A 25,234-nucleotide genomic window follows, 5' to 3' on the forward strand; every position below is an offset into this window, starting at 1 on the left:
AATTTTGACAAAGGTACTGATTAACCCGTTGGTCGTGTTCAATTTTTTATGCCCATGACTGTGTGCTCTAACGAATACGACTGTGGTTGAAGTCACTACCATTAGTATCTGCTACTTCTGACTGCTAAAATATTAGATAATAACAGTTCAAGTTTCACGACACTTTTTAAATTCGTTTTCAAATATCGGTCACTATGATTCTTTCTCTGACCTTCTGCATCTGCATGAGCACTCCGCAAGCTAGCTGACGGCGTGTGCTGGGATTTACTTCTGGTATCACAACTGATCCGCTCTTTCCCGTTCCACTCGCGAACGGCGCGTGGGATAGACTGGTTGTCATTAGGACTCTGTATCGGCTCTAATTTCTCGATTTTTCTCATCGGGATTATTTAGCAAGATCTGTGTGGGAGGAAGTAATATGTTGTCCAACTCTTCCTGGAAATTGCTCATTCGAAATTTCAATAGTAAACATCTCCGTGATGCACAACCTGCCGGCCGCAGTGCCCGAGCGGTTCTAGACGCTTCAGTCTGGAACCGCGCGACAGCTACGGTCGCAGGTTCGGATCCTGCCTCGGGCATGGATGTGTGTAATGCCCTTAGGTTAGTTAGATTTAAGTAGTTCTAAGTCCTAGGGGACTGATGAACTCAGCTGTTAAGCCCCATGGTGCTCAGAGCCATTTGGACCATTTGATGTACAACCCCTCTCTTGTAACGTCTGCCAATGGATTTTGTTTAGCATCTCCGTAACGATCTCGCGCCAGCTAAACGATGCCGTGACGAAACGCGCCGCTGTTCGTTGGGTCATCTCTATCTCTTTTGGTGGCCAGTGTGGCCAAGCTGTTCTAGGCGCTACAGTCTAGAACCGCGCGACCGCTACGGTCGCAGGTTAGAATCCTGCCTCTGGCATGGATGTGTGTGATGTCCTTAGGTTGGTTAGGTTTAAGTAATTCTAAGTTCTAGGGGACTGATGACCTCAGCAGTTAAGTCCCATAGTGCTCAGAGCCAATCTATCTCTCTTATCAGTCCTACATGGTCGGGATCCCAGATGGGTGAACAATATTCAAGAATCAGTCGAATAGGCGCCTTGTAAGCCACTTCTATCGTGGATAAGTTACATTTCCATAAGATTCTTCCAATGAATCTCAGTCTGGCATCTGCTTTTCCTACCATTCGTTTGTTGTTCTCATTACATTTAAGGTCGCTCTGGATAGTTATTGCTAGGTATTTTACAGTAGATACTCTTTCCAGCAATTTTTCAGCAATAATGTAGCTGTACAGCAATGGCCTTTCCTTACTATGTCATGCGCAATATGTTACATTTATTTACGTTAGGGGTCACCTTCCAGAGCCTGCACTATCCTTCAATGCTGAGAAGGTCATTCTGCAAACCGGTACTGTCGGTACTTTCTCATAGACAACCGCATCATACGACGCTTTCTACTAGGTCATTTATATACATTGTCAACAGTAACTATTCAAATGTTCAAATGTGTGTGAAATCTTATGGGACTTAACTGCTACGGTCATCAGTCTCTAAGTTTACACACTACTTAACCTAAATTATCCTAAGGACATACACACACACCCATGCCCGAGGGAGGACTCGAACCTCCGCCGGGACCAGCCGCACAGTTTATGACTGCAGCGCATTAGACCGCTCGGCTAACCGCCCGCGGCTCAACAGTAACGTTACTATCATACTTCCTTGGGATACTCCGCAAATTCCCGCAAGTCTGTAGATTTTGTTCCGTTAAGAGGGACGTGTTAAGTTCTGCCAGGAAGTCTTGAATCCAGTCGTGAATCCGGTCCTATACTCGGTAGGCTCGTATTTAGCTCACTAAACGGCAGTGCGGGACGGTCTTAAATGTCTTTCTGAGGGCCGGTGTCTACGGCGCTGTGGATCTTATGGAGGAATAGAGTGAGCTGAGTTCCCAAAATCTCTATTTGCGGAATACATGTTGATTTTTATAGAGGATATTTCCATTTTCAAATAACGTCATAACAGACGTATTCCATGATACTACACAGACCAACGCCAACGATTTAGGCGAATAATTACGTGCATCTGTCTTACGACTCCTCTTGAAAACGAGAATGACCTGCGCTTTTTTTCAGTCGCAAGGTACGCTTATACTATGTCTGATGGGATCGTCCTGTTATCCTGGATGTGTGACTGATAATGGCAGAGGGTAGTTTCATGCCATCGTCCTGTCGGACGTCGTATTTGTAAGAGGGTCACTGAAAAACTGGAAAACTATGGTTTTACTCTAAAGCCTCAGAAAGTGTGACTACCGGGCTAGGCAAAGCAATGAATATAGCAACAGGTACAACACGGGAAAAAATTACCCTGTGGCTGTCTGCCTGTTGCAAGAGACGCAGTTCAACACATTTGCGGTGGGTCGTGTGTGAATTTCAATGTTTATCAATTCAAGCACTTTCTCATTTGTCCGTACGAGGCTATGTGGGCACCACTCAAGAGCTTTACAGCCGAGAAACCTCTGAAGGGGATCACGAAAGTCCGCTGGAGAAGGTCACTGAGAATCGGCCCGGGAGCTGCGCGTTTATAGTTGGAGCTGTTATCAACTTTACAGCTTTTACAACAGATTTTGAGACTAAGAATAACGTTTTGCTCTTGGACAACTGCCACGTGACAACGAAGAGGTCCGCAGCTTCAAGGAAGGCAAAGGTGTTCGGAAGTAATTCTTCCCTGAGGTTTAGCAACGTAAGGTACGTTGGGTGTAGTACATACACTGGACTACATACTGCTATATACGAATAAATGGAAAAAAAGCATCAAAAATATATACAAAGACCCAAGCAATTTCAAAGTACTAGGCGCAGTATGGGTGCCAAATAATGTGTCTTGGATTTTTTCCAGGAACATGATAGCCTTAATAGGACACTCTGTTCACGATTCATGTATCAGTTACACTGTACTCGAAGTACGCACATGAGGACCGTAAGCTATTAAACAAGAACGCTGTGAATCGTTAATGCTTCAGTGTTACATCTGTACAAGGATACCATTCACTGCATGCCAATTATGCCTGAAGCATTTGTATTTTGCACAAGTCTTAGTTTCAATTAACGTTATTTGACAGAAATACTACAGTATTATTATTAGCATTTTGCAATTCTGTCTTGCTAGTAAACGAGAGTGGAAGAGCAAGAACGAATTACACACATTAAAAAGGGACAAGGGTGTAGTCTTTCTCCGCTACACTTCAAACTATACTTCGAAGAAGCGATGACGGAAATAAAAGAAAGTTTCAAGAGTGGGATTAAAATTCAAGGTCAAAGGATATCAATGGTATGATTCGCTGATGACATTGCTATCTTCAGGGAAAGTGAAGAAGAATTAAGGGATCCGCTGGATGGAATGATCAGTCCAATGAATACAGAATATGGATTGAGAGTAAATCGAAGCAAGACGACAGTAATGAGAAGTAACAGAAATGAGAACAGCGAGAAACTTAACATCGTAACTGGTGATTGAGAAGTAGATGAAGTTAAGAAATTCTGGTACCTAGGCAGCAAAATAACCAATGACGGACGGATGTCAAAAGCAGACTAGCACTGGCAAAAATGGCATTCCTGGCCAACAGTAGTCTACTACTATTAAAAATAGGTCTTGATTTGAGGGAGAAATTGCAGAGGATGTGCGTTTGGAACAAAGCATTGTATCGTAGTGAGACATGGACGGTGGGAAAATCGGAACAGAAGAAAGTAGAAGCATTTGAAATGAGGTGCTATAGATGAATTTTCAAAATTAGGTGGAATGATAAGGCAAGTAATGAGGAGGTTCTCCGCAGAATCGACGAGGAAAGAACTACTTGGAAACCACTGACAAGGAGTAGGGACAGGATGATAGGACATCTGTTAAGACATCAGGGACTGACTTCCATGGTACTAGAGGTAGCTGTAGAGGTTAAAAACTGTAGTGGAAGACAGAGATGGGAATACATCCAGCAAATAATTGAGGACGAAGGTCGCAATTGCTACTCTGAGATGACATGAGGAGGAATTCTGGCCTGAAAACAAGCCAGAAGACTGATGACTCGAAAACAAAAGAAAGAAAATGAGAGCTTAAAACCCTGTATCTGAAGGAGCGTGGTCTATCTACCAGCAAATAATTTGTTTTAGCTAGTCTCTTACAAATTTCACTAATGTAAGCTGCTCTCGAACTGAGGTGTTTGTCGTGCATCTTCGAGTTCTCCTCTCGAAAACATATTTCCCCACCTAATATTGGTTACTTTTTCTGCTGCTGTTGTTGATAATTCGTGATAATTAGTTTGAAGCTGCTTACGACAACACTAAGTATTTGAGCTAGCTACAGCAACAGGATCTGCGACGTCTACCGCTGTCGCTGTTTTAAGTGACAGTAGCACGAAAACTGGAATTTGTCCTCCTCACAAAAGATATTTGCTTACATTTTTGTTGCTGAGGATTCCAAACCTACGGCTTCAATCTAGTGTTCTAACTTGGCAATGTACGAGGTAGTTAAGCTCTCTTTTGTAACATAAACGCCTAAATATACTAAAAACCATTTGTAAGTAAGCTGTTTAGGATTTTATGTTGGTAACGCCATATAGCGCTCTATATGAAAATCACTGACTGCTGTGTGCAGCCTGTGGGTGGTTTGCATTGTTGGAATTTGCTATTGTAGTGTTGGGGAGTAGGCTGTTAACAGCGCATAGCGTTGCGCAGTTGGAGGTGGGCCGCCAGCAGTGGTGGATGTGGGGAGAGAGATGGCGGAGTTTTGAGAGCGGATGATCTGGACGTGTGTCCATCAGAGACAGTAAATTTGTAAGACTGGATGTCATGAACTGCTATATATATTATGACTTTTGAACACTATTAGTGTAAATACATTGTTTGTTCTCTATCAAAATCTTTCATTTGCTAAATATGCCTATCAGTAGTTAGTGACTTCAGTAGTTAGAATCTTTTATTAAGCTGGCAGTATTGGCGCTCGCTGTATTGCAGTAGTTCGAGTAACCAAGATTTTTGTGAGGTAAGTGATTCATGAAATGTATAGGTTAATGTTAGTCAGGGCCGTTATTTTCTAGGGATTATTGAAAGTCAGATTGCGTTGCGCTAAAAATATTGTGTGTCAGTTTAGTGTTGATCAGAATAGGTAAAGAGCGAAATGTCTGAGTGCGTTCAGTTCTGCTCAGCTGTTTGAAAATCAAATAATGTAAGAGGTTTATCAGCACAGTAACTCATTAATTTTTCTAAGGGGACGTTTCACATTTAACAGACAAGATCGCATAAAATATTTATTTATTTAACACAACTGGTTTCAACAGACTTTGCTGCCATCTTCAGGTCTTAAAAAACTTTCTGTTGCGAAACGTGCTCATTTTACACAGAATCTCACGCCATGATGTAAAGTGGATAAAAATGACAGCAAGGTCTATTAAAACCGGTTGTCTTAGATATTGAACTTTTTTTGCGATCTTGGCTGTTGACTGGTTGTTGGCAGTTAGAACAGATCGCCCTTCTGTACTCTCATAAAGGGAATAATCAACCTAAATGTACAATAGAAGTCAATGAGCGGCAATGCGATGGGCCAGAACTGTCAGCCGCATATAAACTGGCCATACCCTACACAAAGGAGAGAAAACGGGAGTGCCATCTGTCTATGGGTTGTGAGAATTTTTCCTGTGTCTATTTTAACTGTTCGTGCTTAATATTTTTTGATGCGCAGTCGAGGACCAGCCTAGCATTTGCCTAAATGAGCATGGAAAGTCGTGTTTGTAGTATTAAGCTACGAGGAATATTGTCATTGGCATTCATCGCTGTCGTCCTTGTTACAAAAACATTGTGCAAAATTTGGTGAGCTACTTTAATATTATTGCTAATTAATGTATGCATCGATGGGTGATATCATTTCCAACAACTCAGGAATTTGAGGGGCATGACGATCAATTCAATCGGCAATCATTGACCTTTAATTCCCTAGGCAACAACCATGTCACAAACACATGGTATGTAACACACTGCCCACTCACAGATCACAGACCATCTCTTCGCAGTCTTTGCTCAGACCTTTGCTGCTAATACCTGTAGTGGCGGGCAAAGGACATGCAAAGCGTGTATCAGGAAGAACAGCAGCAGCTGTAGCGTTACGAGGACGTACTAACACGTCACACGGTGGGTAACTTGCATGAACTATTTTGTTGTTGTTGTGGTCTTCTGTCCAAAACTGGTTGGATGCAGCTCTCCACACTACTGTATCCTGTGCAAGCCTCTTCATCTCCAAGTAACTACTGCAACCTATATCCTTCTGAATCTGCTTAGTGCATTCATCGTTTGGTCTCCCTCTACTATCCCCCCCCCTCCCCAGCCTCCCCCCCCCCCCTCCTCACCCTCATCGCTTCGCTTCCCTCCAGTATTAAACTGGTGATCGCTGATGTCTCATAATGTGTCCTACCAACCGATCCCAACTCTTAGTCAGGTTGTGCCATAAATTCCTGTTCTCACCAATTTTGGTTCAAATGGCTCTGAGCACTATGGGACTTAACATCTGAGGTCATCAGTCCCCTAGAACTTAGACCTACTTAAACCTAACTAACCTAAGGACATCACGCACATCTATGCCCGAGGCAGGATTCGAACCTGCGACCATAGCGGTCACTCGGTTCCAGACTGAAGCGCCTAGAACCATTCGGCCACACGGGTCGGCCTCCCCAATTCTATTCAGTATCTTCTCATTAGTTACATGATATACCCATCTAATCTTCAGCATTCTTCTGAATCAAAAAATGGCTCTGAGCACTATGGAACTTAACATCTGAGGTCATCAGTCCCCTAGAACTTAGAACTATTTAAACCTAACTAACCACTCCCGAGGCAGGATTCTGCGACTGCACCCACCGGTCGCGTGGTTCCAGACTGAAGCTCCTAGAACCACTCGGTCACAAGGCCGGCCTCTTCTGTATCACCACATCTCAAAAGCTTCTATTCTCTTTTTGTCTGAACTGTTTATCGTCCATGTCTCACTTCCGTACATGGCTACACGCCACACAAATAGTTTCAGAAAGGACGTCCTGACACTTAAATCTATACTCGATGTTAACAAATTTCTCTTCTTCAATAACGCTTTTCTTGCCATTGCCATTGCCTCCCTACTTAGACCATCATCAGTTATTTTGCTCCTCAAATAGCAAAACTCCTTTACTACTTTAAGTGTCTCATTTCCTAATCTAATTCCCTCGGCATCACCCGACTTAATTCGACTACATTCCATTATTCTCGTTTTTCTTTCGTTGAAGTTCATCTTAGATCCTCCTTTCAAGACACTGTCCATTCCGTTCAGGTGCTCTTCCAGGTCCTTGGCTGTCTCTGACAGAATCACAATGTCATCGGCAAACCTCAATGTTTTTATTTCTTTTCCATGGATTTTAATTCCTACTCCGAATTTTTCTTTTGTTTCCTTCGTTGCTCGCTCAGTATACAGATTGAATAACATCGGGGATAGGCTACAAACCTGTCTCACTCCCTTCCCAACCACTGCTTCCCTTTCATACCCCTCGACTCTTATAACTGCCATGTGCTTTCTGTACAAATTGTAAATAGCCTGTCGTTCCCTGTATTTGAACCCTGACACCTTCAGAATTTGGAAGAGAGTATTCCAGTCAACATCGTCAAAAACTTTCTCTAAGTCTAAAAATGCTAGAAACGTAGGTTTGCCTTTCCTTAATCTACCTTCTAAGATAAGTCTTAGGGTCAATATTGCCTCACGTGTTCCAACATTTGTACGGAATCCAAACTGATCTTCCCCGAGGTCGGCTTCTACCAGTTTTTCTACTCGTGTGTAAAGAGCCTCATCTACTACTTCAAGTGTCTCATTTTCGAAGTGTCTCAACATCACCTGATTTAATTCCACTACATTCCACTATCCGCGTTTTGCTTTTGTTGATGTGAACTTGTTTTATAAAGACTGTATTCCAGTAGACACACCGGTAAATATGAAAAGTTACATGAACGCAACGCGGCGTCCAGACCGTGACATTTAAGACGTAGTTCGCAACCTCAGATCAGATGATGAAGCGGTGTGGTGGGGTGGAAGCGCTTGGAGTCAAGGACGCTATAAAGTTGCAGCACTCGCCAAGATTGGAACCTCTCCGACCACAGTCGCGCGTTTTATCGCTAGACCAGCAGACTGTCCCCTCTAGTGCACAACTCTCTCGCTCTTTCCCCCTTTCTGTGCACAGACGTACGCAGCTATGCAGGGTCAATGCCGACGCTTTAATTTCTGGCAACCACCAGCCGGAACATCCTGCATAATTTACTCGGGCCTCTGGAGAGAACTCCAGCGCATCCATGTTGGAAGAGGTGCGCAGCCATCAGCGTCCGCCTTGCCGTCAGCACCACTGTCACTCCTGAAGAATTCAGGCGCTCCGCCACTGCGGGCAACGGTGTCCCGAGGTCGTACGTGCGAACGTACGACACTGTCCTCCGTTTTTATCTCAACAGGAAAAAAAAACTACCTCACTGTCTTAACTTACCATCCCCTACCCAACGTTATCTGTTCGCTAAACTGAGTACACTATTGGCCATTAAAATTGCTTCACCACGAAGATGACGTGCTACAGACGCGAAATTTAACCGACAGGAAGAAAATGCTGTGGTATGCAAATGATTAGCTTCTCAGAGCATTCACACAAGGTTGGTGCCAGTGGCGACACCTACAACGTGCTGACATGAGAACGGTTTCCAACCCATTTCTCATACACAAACAGCAGTTGACCGGCGTTGCCTGGTGAAACGTTGTTGGGATGCCTCGTGTAAGGAGCAGAAATGCGTACCATCACGTTTCCGACTTTGATAAATGTCGGATTGTAGCCTATCGCGATTGCGGTTTATCGTATCGCGACATTGCTGCTCGCGTTGGTCGAGATTCAATGACTGTTAGCAGAATATTGAATCGGTGGGTTCAGGAGAGTAACACTGAACGCTGTGCTGGATCCCAACGGCCTCGTAGCAGTCGAGATGACAGGCATCTTATCCGCATGGCTGTAACGGATCGTGCAGCCACGTCTCGATACCTGAGTCAACAGATGGGGACGTTTGCAAGACAACCATCTGCACGAACAGTTCGACGACGTTTGCAGCAGCATGGACTATCAGCTCGGACACCATGGCTGCGGTTACCCATGACACTGCATCACAGACAGGAGCGCCTGCGATAGTGTACTCAACGACGAACCTGGGCGCACGAATGACAAACGTAATTTTTTTTCTGATGAATCCAGGTTCTGTTTACAGCATCATGATGGTCGCATCCGTGTTTGGCGATATCGCGGTGAACGCACATTGGAAGCGTGTATCCGTCATCGCTATACTGGCGTATCACCCGGCGTGATGGTATGGGGTGCCATCGGTTACACGTCTCGGTCACCTCTTGTTCGCATTGACAGCACTTTGAACAGTGGACGTTACATTTCAGATGTGTTACGACCCGTGGCGCTACACTTCATCCGATCCCTGCGAAGCCCTACATTTCAGCAGGATAATGCACGACCGCATGTTGCAGGTTCTGTACGGACCTTTCTGGATACAGAAAATGTTCCACTGCTGCCTTGGTCAGCACATTCTCCAAATCTCTCACCATTTGAAAACGCCCGGTCTATGGTGGCCGAGCAACTGGCTCGTCACAATACGCCAGTCACTACTCTTGATGAACTGTGGTATCGTGTTGAAGCATAGACAGCTGTACCTGTACACGCCATCCAAGCTCTGATTGACTCAGTGCCCAGGCGTATCAAGGCCGTTATTACGGTCAGAGGTGGTTGTTCTGGGTACTGATTTCTCAGGATCTATGAACCCAAATTGCGTGAAAATGTAATCACATATCAGTTCTGGTGTAATATATTTGTCCAATACACACACGTTTATTATCTTCTAATTCAAATTGTTCTTTATTAGGCTCCCCCCGATTTGTTGCTCAAACAATTTCATATCAAGTTAGTTTAGCTTTGATTTTATTGTCTTTAATTATTTTAATTGGTAATTTTGTTTGATTTTATAAAATATCAGCTTTATTGCTGATTTATTATTATTTCTTTTCCCTTAGCTTTAGCTTGTTTTGCTTCTTGTTTGGCCGAGACTAATCGTACCCCTTTTGATTTTGCTAATGGTGAGTCTGAGTTAGTTTCAGGCTTTAATATTTAATTTCTTCTTGGTGTAGCAATTTTAATAGCCAGTAGTGTATAAAGTGCATACAAAGGTAAGGTAATTTCTGAAAAAGACGGAACTATGGGCACTGCTCACTCTTGACCAAAAGTAGAATTATCTGAGACAGTCCTAGCAGATGTGGAACCCCAAACCATAGCATGTTAGTTCAGAACCTGTATCACAGCGATGAAGCATGATCAGAGTATTCCTTAACAAACAGCAAGAAATAAGAAAGTAATCGATTTTACCTCGTTGAAGTAGCAAAACTGTTCCACCACCAGCAAGTTATCTTGATAAGAAAACGACTTCATTTAGCGAAGAAAATTGTTCTCCATCAATAGATCAATGTACCTGCTCGTGTATCTATAATTTCTGTGGCAAAATTAATAGAATGTTTGCGGAATTAGAAGTGATATTTGATTTTAAGGATCGCTGCAGAAGCAGAATTGGCACTTGAAGTTAACGATCGCTGGAATGTAATTTAATTTGAAACCCTGTTTTTACTGGCGTGTTAAAAGCATTAAACAAGGTTTTGTCTGCTAGCTAAAACTGACATCGACCGAAAAATAATCGATCGAAAGGATGAAGAGAAAAACGACCTCAGACGTCAGAGGGGCGTGGAACCGAGCTAGATTCTCCAGGTACACGGAGGTCGTTAATTAGCAGCCGTGGGGCTAAGGCCATGGAACGACAACCAATGAGTGACGAGCGTTTCGATAAGTCTAAATGAATTTTTCAGAATGCAGCAACCATTCACAGTATGTTAGGAATTTTCTATAGTAGTGCCAATCGTTTCTTCGACGACATCAGCAACGTTAGAAGCAGCAATTTCGAGCATTTGGCCGGTCGGAGTGGCCGAGCGGTTATAGGCGCTACAGTCTGGAACCGCGCGACCGCTACGCTCGCAGGTTCGAATCCTGCCTCGGGCATGGATGTGTGTGATGTCCTTAGGTTAGTTAGGTTTAAGTAGTTCTAAGTTCTAGGCGACTGATGACCTCAGAAGTTAAGTCACATAGTGCTCAGAGCCATTTGAACCATTTTCGAGCATTTGCTGGAAAAATATGACCTGATGGAAAAAAAAAGTTTAACATATAGTCTCTGTTTTTCTTTTTCACCATTGTCTTGGTTCACACTTAATAAAAGTTCATTCATGTTCTCTCTGCACCAGCAAAAACGATAACATGTGGACTACAGATTTCATTATTAGTAACACTGAACCTTAATGCAACAGAGGACTTGGAAAAGTTACACATTGTTATGGTAGGCCGAGTGACTTTTATCGAACTCTGCACTGCACTTCAAAGTGGCGCAGATGTATGACACTATTGTTTCAACATAGACGACAATTCTCTGTAAACAACTGTCGAAATGTCCTACCAATACTTCAACTTTCTTTCAACGTTATCTTCGTCTTCTTCGCTTCATGTATCACGCAAATTGCCTGTTACGGTACTCTGTGTCTTGTATGGGCTTCCTACATTCCTTCTTTCATTGCATTTATAACTGAGAATATTTACCAGCAGTCTTTCCCCACCCATACGACCTACATGTACCTTCCATTTTCTCCTATTTTTCTTTATTTTTTCGTTTCCTTATATCATTTATTTTTCGATCTTCCCTCGTACATCCTTCCACTCACCTTAGAAATCACTTCTTGAGCCTGTGTTCTACTTTCTTGGTGTCTTGTTGTTGCCCGTGCTTCACTTCCATAGGTACAGGTTAGTACTGCTGTTGTTTTATGAAACTGCAGCTAGGTTTCTTTCCGGGCTAATTTCTGCAAACTTTTTATGGGGGTTCCACACGCGAAAGTAAATTTATTCAAGTCTTTCAGACCCATTAATGGTGTACATTAACTTTTACTGTGTCCTAGGTGCAACAGAAATATTTTCCCTCAATGGAAACCTCGTGTACACGTTTGTGAATGTTCAGTCTGATCATCATGCACAAGTGCTGCGCCTGTTGGGCACAACTATAAAAATTTTAGCAAGTGAATGTAGCAGTACGCAGCATCTTGTGGCCTCCAGAATACACGGAAGTGGTTGGTTAGTTGTATTGCACTGTATAGTTGAATAGTTTTATTGTTATTTTGCATGGTAATTATTGAATGATTAGTTTGTTTTAAAATTAATTATTTTAGTCCATAAAAAAAGTCAAGTGTACAAAGTATATTTTGAAAACGGGTACATATATGTGTATACGCCTTTCATATAAAATAATTAATTATAATAATTAATAATTAAGTACAGGGTGTACATAAAGTCCGGGAACGCTTTCAATTATTTATTGCACAAGAACCAAATATTGTACAGATATCATACATATGTGATTTTGAAGAGAAATCCTGAAAGGTTTTTCTTTTTCATGTAATTTGGTAATTTGCCGATAGTCAGTGCTAGTCGCAAACATGGCCGTGCTACAGAAGGGGACAGATGTTTCATGAACTGGCCTCCCCGATCACCAGATCTCACTCCTTGTGCCTTTTTCTGTGGGGACACACTAAAGGTCTGGAGTAAGTACCGCCTCTACCACGTAATGCAGCAGAGCTCCGGGAGAGAAAACGGGAAGCGACTGCCACAGTCGACGATGCTATGTTGGGACCATATGGCAAGAATTCGATTACCGTATTGACGTCTGCCGGGTCACTAATGGTTCGCATATCGAATGTTTGTAAAATAACTTTCAGAGTTTCTCTTCCAAATGCAATATGTATGACATCTGTACAGGTGGTCAGGGTGGCCGAGCGGTTCTAGGCGCTACGGTCGAAGGTTCGAATCCTGCCTCGGACATGGATGTGTTTGATGTCCTTAGGTTGGTTAGGCTTAAGTAGTTCTAAGTTCTCAGAAGTTAAGGCCCATAGTGATCAGAGCCATTTGAACCATTTTTGAACATCTGTACAATGTTTAGTTCTTTTGCAATAAATAATTGAAAGTGTTCCCGGACTTCAGCTCCACATGTTATCTTTTTTGGTTCTGTTATAGCTGCAAATCTACTTCCTTTTGTGTGAAATGTTTAGATAACTCTTCTTCCTTAAGAGCAATTCCCCTAACGTCGTAGGTGGCAATTTCCGAAACTCCACTAAACCATTTTCTCTTGTTCCTGTTTCTCTCCCACGTCCTATCCCTGCAATCCGTCCTGTTATCGAGGCCAGACTGAATACTTCAAGTACGTTTATTGAGACTCTGAATGGGGCACTGCTCCAACGCAGATAAAATTGGTGACGGGACTGCCGCCTCTGAGCTTTACTAGTCAACACCTCGTGGCTCACCTAGGTGATTATGGTATGGCATTTCCTGCGTACTCGGAGCTACGGTTATACCTTCAATACTCGGTCGCCAGAGCCCCGTGTGCTTGGTTGGGTACACCACTGGCAGGTGAGGTTAACAACTAGATGAGAGAGGTTGTACACTACTGGCTATTAAAATTGCTACACCAAGAACAAATGCAGATGATAAATGGGTATTCATTGGAAAAATATATTATACTAGAACTGACATGTGATTACATTTTCACACAATTTGGGTGCATAGATCCTGAGAAATCAGTACCCACAACAATCACCTCTGGCAGTAATAACGGCCTTCATACGCCTGGGCATTGAGTCAAACAGAGCTTGGATGGCGTGTACAGGTACAGCTGCCCATACAGCTTCAACACGATACCACAGTCCATCAAGGGTAGTGACTGGCGTATTGTGACGAGCCAGTTGCTCGGCCACCATAGACCGGACGTTTTCAATTGGTGAGAGATCTGGAGAATGTGCTGGCCAGGGCAGCAGTCGAACATTTTCTGTATCCAGAAAGGCCCGTACAGGACCAGCAACATGCTGCATTATCCTCCTGAAATGTAGGGTTTAAGGATCGATTGAAAGGTGGAGCCACGGGTCGTAACACATCTGAAATGTAACGTCCACTGTTCAAAGTTCCGTCAATGCGAACAAGAGGTGACCGAGACGTGTAACCAATGGCACCCCATACCATCACGCCAGGTGATACGGCAGTATGGCAATGACGAATACACGCTTCCAATGTGCGTTCACCGCGATATCGCCAAACACGGATGCGACCATCATGATGCTGTAAACAGAACCTGGATTCATCCGAAAAAATGACGTTTTGCCATTCGTACACCCAGGTTCGTCGCTGAGTACACCATCACAGGCGCTCCTGTCTGTGCTGCAGCGTCAAGGGTAACCGCAGCCATGGTCTCCGAGCTGATAGTCCATGCTGCTGTAAACTTCATCGAACTGTTCGTGAAGATGGTTGTTGTCTTGCAAACGTCCCCATCTGCTGACTCAAGGATCGAGACGTGGCTGCACGATCCGTTACAGCCACGCGGATAAGATGCCTGTCATCTCGACTGCTAGTGATACGAGGCCGTTGGAATCCAGCACGGCGTTCCGTATTACCCTCCTGAACCCACCGATTGCATATTCTGCTAACAGTCATTGGATCTCGACCAACGCGAGCAGCAATGTCGCGATACGATAAACCGCAATCGCTATAGGCTACAATCCGCCCTTTATCAACGTCGGAATCGCGATGGTACGCATTTCTCCTCCTTACACGAGGCATCACAACAACGTTTCACCAGGCAACGCTGGTCAACTGCTGTTTGTGTATGAGAAATCGGTTGGAAACTTTCCTCACGTCGAAACGTTGTAGGTGTCGCCACCGGCGCCAACCTTGTGTGAATGCTTTGAAAAGCTAATCATTTCCATATCACAGCATCTTCTTCCTGTCGGTTAAATTTCGCGTCTGTGGTACGCCATCATCGTGGTGTAGCAATTTTAATGGCCAGTAGTGTATATTCGTTCATCATCTTATCAGTACACCTGTTCAACTTCTCAGTGACAGAAATCCTTTCCTTCGTCACGGGGCCGTTCGAGGAACGCTGTGTGAACGTTCTCTTATCGTTAGCAACTCTCGGGGCAGTGAGTCGAAACCTTCTGCAAAGCTTTGGCATTTTTGGACTTTGTACCTCTCTGGTGCAATCGCTGGTTGTGAGGTATCTCTTTGCCAGAGAGGTTTGTGGTGCGAATTTGGCCGCTAGGTGGCGTGAGACGGAGCAACGACTGGAGTCTTTGAGTTAGCTGTGGCACTAGGAAGGTGACGAGCGGGGATCCTGCGCTGCGAGCAGTTCGTGTGTGTGCCGGAAAACTACTTGGCCGCACCTGGAGTGATAGCGCAGCCTATTGTTCTCGAGAGCCATTGTTTGGAGACCTAAAATTTGCAAAGGAGCTTTCCTTTTACGTGCAAGAGCGCTTCGGTTGCACAATACTGGTGTTGCCCGAAGGAGATCGGCGATTAAAGCAACCGGTTGGAAGTCTGTACAACCTCCAGTATACTGACGCTGCGGCCTGGTCGCATTGACACACGATTACTGGATAACTCCACGTGAAGCTGAGTGACTTTAGTATTGAATACTTGCCCATCTGTGTGTTTTAGTTGTTCGTCTTACAGCATCGTTACTCAGTTGCCTTTGCGGGGTGCCATTAGTTCCAATATTTCGTGACTGGTCGTTTGTTTTAACTGTTCACGCTACAGGGTTGTCACTGAATTTGCCCTGGTGGTGGGTCATTATTTTGTATGCACGTGTGGGACCAGTGCTAACTGATCTATGTTCCAGGTCTTACCACGCCAGTTTAGTGATGTGTGTAATACGAGGGTCACTCCAAAAGAAATTCACACAATTTTTTTAAAATCCATCTTTTGTTCTACATGTTTGAAACTTTTACAGTGTGTAGATACATCCTTTAGGAACAATATTTTCATTTCTCCACATAATGTCCATCCCTTTCAACTGCCTTACGCCGTCTTGGAACCAGCGCCTGTATATCCGCACGGTAAAATTCTGGACCAACCTGTTCGAGCCACTGTTTGGCAGCGTGCACAAGGGAGTCATCATCTTCGAACCTTGTTCCACGAAGAGAGTCTTTCAGTTTCCCAAAGAGATGATAGTCACATGGAGCCAGGTCAGGAATGTAAGGCGGGTGTTTCAGTGTTGTCCATCCAAGTTTTGTGATCGCTTCCATGGTTTTTTGACTGACATGTGGCCGTGCATTGTCCTACAACAGCAAAACATCCTGCTTTTGCCGATGTGGTCGAACACGACTCAGTCGAGCTTGACGTTTCTTCAGTGTCGTCACATATGCATAAGAATTTATGGTGGTTCCACTTGGCACGATGTCCACAAGCAAGAGTCCTTCGGAATCGAGAAACACCGTAGCCATAACTTTTCCAGCAGAAGGTGTGGTTTTGAATTTTTTTCTTGGGTGAATTTGCATGATGTCACTTCATTGACAGCCTCTTCGTCTCTGGTGAAAAATGATGGAACCATGTTTCATCACCTGTCACAATTCTTCCAAAAATTCATCTCCACCATTTTCGTACTATTCCAAAAGTTCGCTGCATACCGTTTTTCTTGTTTCTTTGTGAGCCACTGTCAACATCCTGGGAACCCACCTGGCACAAACCTTTTTTAACGCCAACACTTCCAATATTCTGCAAACATTTACTTCCCCTATCCGAACGTAGCGTGACAATTCGTTCACTGTGATGCGTCTGTCAGCAGTCACCAATTCGTTAACTCTCTGCACATTGTCTGGAGTGTGTGCAGTACGAGGCCTGCCGCTGCGAGGACAATTCTCAATATTGCCGTGCCCACTTTCATCACGTAACCTGCTTGCCCACCGACTAACTGTACTGCGATCGACAGCAGCATCTCCATACACCTTTTTAAACCTCTTGTGGCTGTTTCCCACTGTCTCGTACGAGGCCTGCCGCTACGAGGACAATCCTCAATATTGCCGTCCCCGCTTTCATCACGTAACCCGCTTGCCCACCGACTAATTGTACTGCGATCGACAGCAGCATCTCCATACACCTTTTTAAACCTCTTGTGGCTGTTTCCCACTGTCTCGTTTTCACAGCACAGGAATTCTACGACAGCACGTTGCTTCTGACGAACGTCAAGTGTAGCAGCCATCCTGAAGACATGCTGTGACGGCACCACTAATGGGAACGGGTTGAACTAAGTTTGAAAACAAGCGGGAGGGATGTATCTACACACTGTAAAACTTTCAAACATGCAGAATGAAACTGTATTTTTACAAAAATATTGTGCATTTCTTTTGGAGTGACACTCGTATATTGCCAGGATGTGTGCGCAAGACTGGCGTGTGAAATTGAGTAAGATTGCAAGATTACGGCTCTGTAAACCCACTGAGATAGGAGCTGATGAATCCTAATGCTGCAAATTTGTTCTGGAGTTAAGTAATTACCTTTTGTAATCTGCACGAATTTTGCACCTGAACTTGTTTTGAAATTGTTGGGATCTCCTGTTCAGTAAAATAGCAAATTTTAAATTGTGTATCGACGAGAGAAAGTGGTGTGCACAAAACGTGTGATAAGGGTGTTGCGCTGTAATTTGTTCTCGTGTACTTCAAGTGCTTTTGGTACATTGCATTTATCTGATTATTGTTTTTAGGTTGGAATTGCTGTCAGTTTGTTATTGTAAATTTCTTTAGGGGTTAGTACATGCATTTTTAAGATAGTATTGGGATTTTAAATGTTTTATCAATTTTTTTTTTACCGTGCTTGATTTGATACTTTTAATTGGTGTTACACTTGCTTTGGGCTCAAATTTGACACTACTGTATCACCGATATTTTACCACTGATGATGGATCAGTGTAAGTATTATCAGTTAAGAGTAAGCCTTACAATTGCTAACCTTTAAAGGAGAAAACGATAAAAGGGATAGGACAATAAGTTTTTTAATAACTGTTGAGTAAGAATTGGTTGTTAACAAATTTGTTTGACAGGATACCTGAATTAATGTTAGACCAGCACCTGACCACTCCTTCATAGCTTCCACCACACCAGTCCCTTTCCCCTGATGTTCTTCCTCGATAGCCCGGACTCGGTTCTCTGTGGTAGCTGCCGTTGGCCTTACTTTCCGATCCCCCTCACCAAAGTCTGTGCAGTACTGCGCAAATTACTGGCACCATTTCACTACGGCTGGATGCGACAGAGCATTCGGTGCGTATACCGACAGAATTTCGCAGAGACTCTGTGTAATGCAGAAGTTTCGCCCACAGGACTCGTACTGTCCCGCCTACTTCAGCTGTGGAGTACGTATCCACACTGTGGTGCCATTCTTATCCGTACCACACCAGAACTATGTCTGCAGGAAAGCTGGAAAATGCACTCTCTTCCAACAATGAGCCAATCTTTTGCCCAATGATTTTAGCGTGGGACGACGTCCCTACGTACCACATCACTCCTGACTTGCTGGTGCACTGTTTCCGCAGAACAGCGTATTCCAAATTAATGGCGTTACGATACTTTCAGCTATACTCAGTAATCGTCAGACAAAATTTGTGTCTCATGTAATCAGCAGATTCTGGGTTTCTACGCAAATGCCTGTAGCATGCGTGTTGTGATGAACAGGGTTGATATGTTATTCTGCGCAACGGATTAATCTGAGATGTACCCTTCACCCTGTGGCTCCTGCAAGACGCAATTTGTACCCCCACACTACTACAGAAGTCAGACAGACGCTCCTAACTTTCTAAAGAGAAATGCATGAAAAACTTTCAGCAATAAATATCTTCTGGAGTCGTCCGCTGTAAAGAAATGACACAAAAAGTCACAAAATTTCTTACGTAACTAGTGGGATACTTGGGTACTGGAGTAGTGCTAGTTAGTGTAAGAAAAACATGAAACTAACGAAAATTATTATTTATTTTGCAAAAATTCTGAGAAATCACAATGGCACTTTTAGTTATGAATTGAATAAGTTATATCCTGGTTCTTTCCGGAATGTGAAGTTACCTCTCAAGGATAGGATTCGCTAATGAAATTTCTATACAAAGTTTAAAATTGTTGTTGACTTGGAAGAATGGCTGAGAGGTGCACCTACTCAACTTGAATAATTATTCTTTAGAATGTTGCTAGGTATGGTCGAGGCTGTCGCGTGTGAAATGCAGTGAAGTGTACTGTTGTGGACGAAATATGGAGCTCGCAATAGCTGTAGCGCACAATACCGTAAGCTGCAATGACTGCTGTCTGCGTTGCTCGCCGCTGACAAATAAGATAACTCTCGTTCTCTCTGGATTGGCCTTCGCCAATCAAACTCCCCCTACGCCTTGATGAAGTCAAGGGTTCCTATTCGCCCCTAGTCTAACTATTGGTGTGGTACACCAGTCAGATAACCAGTCCACCGCAATGCCACTCAAAAATTCGTTCACAGGCGTTTAACTATAACTCTGTCCGTTCACACCACACAATAATTGTGTCAGCCAACACAGTGAACAATGCTTAATCGCAAGGACTCAATATCAAGTCGCACTTTGATTCGCTCTCGACAGAGGTGCTCTCCCAGTGAAGTACTGAGGAGAGACTTGTTTGCTCCAAGAGAGACAACGGAACGGCGCCTCTCCACGCCAGACGTGAAGGGGTATATCTTTCAGTCTCTTACATTACTCCTTCAGCTCAAGCCGTCAGAAATATCGTCTGCCAATCAGCATTGCTCTTCTAAAATGGGAGAATGACGTTTCGTTTAAGGCGACCAATCTGGAAATCTGTAGTATCGGCGTTTGGCGTTTGCTGTCTCCCTGTGAAAATCTCTGAAACTGCGTGCTATGTGTAAAGAATGAATAGGTTGGACGCTCCCACACATTGTAGCGGAATTTGCTTTAAGCCGAACACGGGGTTGTTCCCCCTTTCACTCGGGCACACGCTGTCTGCTCCACGGGCAGCCGAGGTTGACTTGTCCTCTGAAGGGACCGACCTCCCGGTGTGTGGTCTGCCCCTCTCGAACTGAAAGCTCCTGTGACTGTTGTGTCTGGAATGTATGTGTATACGCCAGCCTCGAGTATTTCAACCCCAGTGCACACTTGTTATTCGCATATCGTTTACATGAATTCATACAACATTGACTTTATCTTATCGAGTTTGGGTTCGAATGAAGCGTCTTGATGTGCAGAATATGATTGTGAGGGCGAAATATGTAAGCAGTGAAGGTCAGGAGACCACAACGTCTTACAGTGTTTGTATGTTTTGACCGTCTTGGGAGTAAATGCATATTTAGATGGTTTCATCGGTATAACTGCAAGAGTTTAGACATTACGAGTACAATACAGGTTATATCACTTTCCTAGCCCCGTCGCATATACTGCAATAAGTTGTATAATAGCGCTTTCTATTTCTTTAAATGAATTACGCTAAAAGAGCAGAACCTGAGTAATTCCGCGCATTTGTTACAGTCTGTATGCTTCATAGTGAGCTCAGGCTCCCTAATTCGTGTCGGTGGATGCCAGCAGAAGTCAATATTCTTCATGCCAAGAAATTTAATCACAAATGGGGTCCTATTGTAGTTATATAGCGCTGCCCCGTATACGATGAAGGCCGAGAAAGCAATTACAGTATTTTACCCTAACCTAAAGCAAGTTACATGTTTGTTCCACACGCTACATTGTATAGCTGAAACAGTACGTCTGAAATGTGACAATGTGAATATGCTGATGTCTTCCACAAATGAGGAAAATACGAGGGAGTGTTGATATGTCTTTGGATTTTCCTGGTTAAAACTAACATAGAGTAATTTTGAACTTTTAGCGTTAAACTTAATTCTTTACAGTATATGTGATTGTAGCTCCACGGCAGCAACACTGATTTTCATTTTTCTGTGCGAGTTTGAAGTGAATGTGAAAGAAGAAAACAGAGAATCCGCAGTGAAAGAGAGTCGTGTTGTGATTAAGCATCGTTTTTTAAAAAAGGGAGCACGGTCAAACAAATTTATGCTGAAACTTCCTGGCAGATTAAAACGGTGTGCCGGACCGAGACTCGAACTCGGGACCTTTGCCTTTCACGGGCAAGTGCTATACCAACTGAGCTACCCAAGCACGACTCACGCCCCGCCATCACAGCTTTAATTCCACCAGTACCTCGTCTTCTGCCTTCCAAACTTCACAGAAGCTCTCCTGCGAACCTTGCAGAACTAGCACTCCTGAAAGAAAGGATATTGCGGAGACATGGCTTAGCCACAGCCTGGGGGATGTTTCTAGAATGAAAAAATTCTAAAAGTTATGCTAATATGTCTAGTGCAGTGTGTGGTAAATGTACTTCCTACTCCACTATCAAAAATGGGGTTGCTGCATTTAAACAGGCCATTTCAGCACTGAAGATGGTCCTGGAAGGTCAACTCAAGTCACAGTTCCTGAAACAGTAGGTGCTGTTCATTCCTTGATCCTGGGTGATCAAAACATAACGACTGAAAAGATAAGCAGGGCGCTGGGCATATCCAGAGGACATTTTGGCCACAATTTTCATGAGATGTTTGACATGAAAAATCTCTCAGCCTAAGGGATTCCCATATGTCTAAATGCAGACCAAAAGCGTGAATGAATCGTTACTTCACAGACCATGCTTCCTGCTCTAGCATTACCTTTCCTCAACAGTAGTTACCGATATCAGTATTATTTTTCGAATGTTGGAGAGATCAATATTATCTCAGTTGCTTTCCTGAAAATTTTCATATATTTTCGTATACTGTATGTTATATTTCAAGCTAAAACTTTTGAAAAGGAATTACTTTATAAAATATTTTAGTCTCGATGTTATAATCGATAAGTACTACTTCTGAATGTACAGTTAAAACTGTTTTTTTTAGAAGCATTTCAAATTACGATTTATTGGCACACTTAAAATTTCTGTTATTAATCACGTAATTCTGTACTGTTTACTATGTTTATTTCTGGATTCATTTATGAAATAATAATCGAAATTAATCATTTAATTAAAACTAGTAGGAATTCGTTTTTTAAAAAACTTGTAAACCTTTTGGAATATTGTTATTTCCTCCTAGTGTGACAGTCGTAAGCATGCCTCTGATGTCATGGGATGTGTTTTGTATTTTTGTGCGAACAATGTAATTTCGCCTTTGTTAATGTGAAAAATCAAAAGAATGTTTGATATACTAAAATGTGAGAAAATATATTTACGTAAAAACAAAAATCCTGCAACAACAATCTTCAAATTTATTTAGTTCAATCCAACCGTGAAGACCTAAAAATATGCGTTTTCCAGCTTGAAGAATCAGACCTCTAGACAAGAAGAACTGGAGCCAACTCAACATGACAAGCTAAGTAAACTAGAAAGTTTATTGTTATCTTCGCTCCTCTCAATCTTCATAAAAGACTTTGCTTATTGTTTAATGTGGACAATAGATGGAAGTAGGAAGGAGGGGGGAGATTGCAATGATAAAACCATAACGAAAAAGTACTACGTTGAACTGGTCTCCAAACGTAGAGGAAAGTTGAAAAAATGAATCTTGTTTCTGCAAGAAAATCCCTTGCCTTACTAGGCGGCCATCACGCAGCAAAAATGGGCAGGTCTTCACTTTGAAATCCTCGACCATCCATCCTATTGACCTGACTTGGCCTCCTCAGACTATTATCTGTTCCCAAAACTCAAGAAACATCTCAAGGGAAGATTTGTGAACACTGAGGACACCAGAAAGGTGGTTTACAGCTCAACCAAAATATTTTTTTTCTGTGGGCCAAACAAGCTGGAATAAAGATGCCATAAACGTGCTGAGCACAGTTGGGAGTATGTTGAGGAAATAACTTTTTTCGAGCCTATAACAGCATTTTGTCTTTATAAAGCCTAGGAATTAACAGCATCCTCTCGTAGACGCACAAAATATAAATGTTTGATAATCCGGGCAGCATTAAGTAAGTCCGTGTCGCCGCATTTAAAGATATACTGTCAGATTTAGCTTTTCCACAGCAACCTATTTTAACCAGATTGGTTACCTGGATAAATGCTGCCACCTTTCACAGGGTTAATTCTGAAGTTAATTCGGTAACAGATCGTAAAGTCCCGCAACTTTATTGAAGCTAACATCTGTTTGCTTCATTCTATTGAAAAGCCGTTAGTGACTACCCCCAAACTGCTTTTGTGCGGTTTTCGATCGTAGACACATTCGAAGCCACTAATGTAACTTACATTACAGACGCGAAAGCGGCATTCAAGAAAACAGATCTAAAGCAAGACGTAATTTACATGAAATCGAATTTTACGAATTTGCCTAAGGCAATAAAGTAGTTCGAAGCCACAGGTGACTGGTGGAACCTCTGACAGTTACTGAAGAGGTTGAAATTTTTTTGCAGTCATTCTATGGAAAAGACAGGGTGTACAAAGACATCCGATGGAATTCTGATTTCTATTTTATGTAGCCTTCAAAAAGATATTTCGTGGCGAAAATGTAAAAATCTTACAACTTGATCTGACTTTGTATCATATTCCTTCACTTAAGTATGCAGCTGTCGCTTCGTGTAGAAAGGTCATTTTCTGTGTACAAACATATTCTTTGTGATAAACGCATGACCTAAGTGAAGAAAATTCGGATAAATTGGTTGTTGTGTACTGTTTTAGAAGGAAATAAAAGTAAACATAGATTCGAATTGTGATACTGTATATTGTTATTGCTATGTTACCTCTTTGTGCATGTTTAATGATCTGATAGTGCATGAATGCATGCATGACTTATGGTTTGATAACGCATGAAAATCTGGGCTCTATTAATCAGCTGTGGGCAGGAATTTAGGTTTCAATATTTAAAGCCATAAAAAAAGCACTCCATCTTCAGGCCACGACTGGCCTACCGGGACCATCCGACCGCCGTGTCATCCTCAGTGGAGGATGCGGGTAGGAGGGGCGTGGGGTCAGCACACCGCTCTCCAGGTCGTAAGCTGGTATTCTTGACCGAAGCCGCTACTATTCGGTCGAGTAGCTCCTCAATTGGCATCACGAGGCTGAGTGCACACCGAAAAATAGCAACAGCGCATGATAGCCTGGATGGTCACCCATCCAAGTGTCGAACTCGCCCGACAGCGCTTAACTTCGGTGATCCCACGGGAACCGGTGTATTCACTTCGGCAAGGCCGCTACCTATTTAAAGCCATATTGACTGTTAAACTTCCGAGACTGTTTCAAAAATATGATAAGATTTTTTATAGACCGCTGCAAGTCACAGAACACTTTGATTAGTAGCGGTGTCTGACAAACCTTTTCAAAACTTTGCCTAGCTTTGACAGTTGGTCTGAAACCATTACTATCAGTGAATTTAATTACTAACTCCTTTCTTAAACATTACAGGCATTAAGTGTGCGGGTAAGTTTAAACGCACTCCCTTCGGCGCGCACGTCACTGATTATCCGTAGCTCCACCACGGCGAATTTCCGATCTCTAGCTATCTGCAGAATTTTGCTCGATTCGGCACTTCCTCTACCCTCTTTATCGTCCCGCTTGGCCGGTGTGACTCTGTATCTACTGGTTGAGCCACTTTCATTAGCCCCCTCGCCGAGAGTCTTCTTAAAGGGTGCGCATACTGCGATTCCGGAGGTATTCACTGTGGTCGTCTGGTCGCTAGTCCGAACCGCTAAACGGCTAAAGCAGGTCACCCGGGCATCAAGTACCAGCTGCGGCTTGCAAGTTGCAAGTTAATTCCACGAAGAGCAAAAACTTGATTTTCAATATTACACATATTGAACGATTTTACGCTACAGTCTTGAACCGCGCGACCGCTACGGTCGCAGGTTCGAATCCTGCCTCGGGCATGGATGTGGGTGATGTCCTTAGGTTAGTTAGGTTTCAGTAGTTCTAAGTTCTAGGGAGCGCATCACGCGTGGTCTAGGGGTAGCGTCCTTGATTCATAATCAAAAATGTCTTCGGTCCCGAGTTCGATCCCCACCGCTGCCTGACTTTTGATAAATAATCAGCATTGGCGGCCGAAGACTTCCGGCATAAGAAGTCAGCCTCATTCTGCCAACGGCCTTGTCAAAGAGGGCGGAGGAGCGGATAGAGGTTCAGGGCACTCTCTTGTCCTAGGGGTGGGAAATTGCCCCTAAAGGCGGAAGAATCAGCAATGATCAACGACACGAGGGTGCAGAAGGCAATGGAAACCACTGCATTAAAGACACGCAATGTGCATCCACAGGACATGTGGGCTGTTTTTGAAGAAGTGTCATGATGATCTCTCCATTGGCA

The sequence above is a fragment of the Schistocerca americana genome, chromosome 1 (genome assembly GCF_021461395.2).
Source record: "Schistocerca americana isolate TAMUIC-IGC-003095 chromosome 1, iqSchAmer2.1, whole genome shotgun sequence".
Lineage (NCBI taxonomy): Eukaryota > Metazoa > Arthropoda > Insecta > Orthoptera > Acrididae > Schistocerca > Schistocerca americana.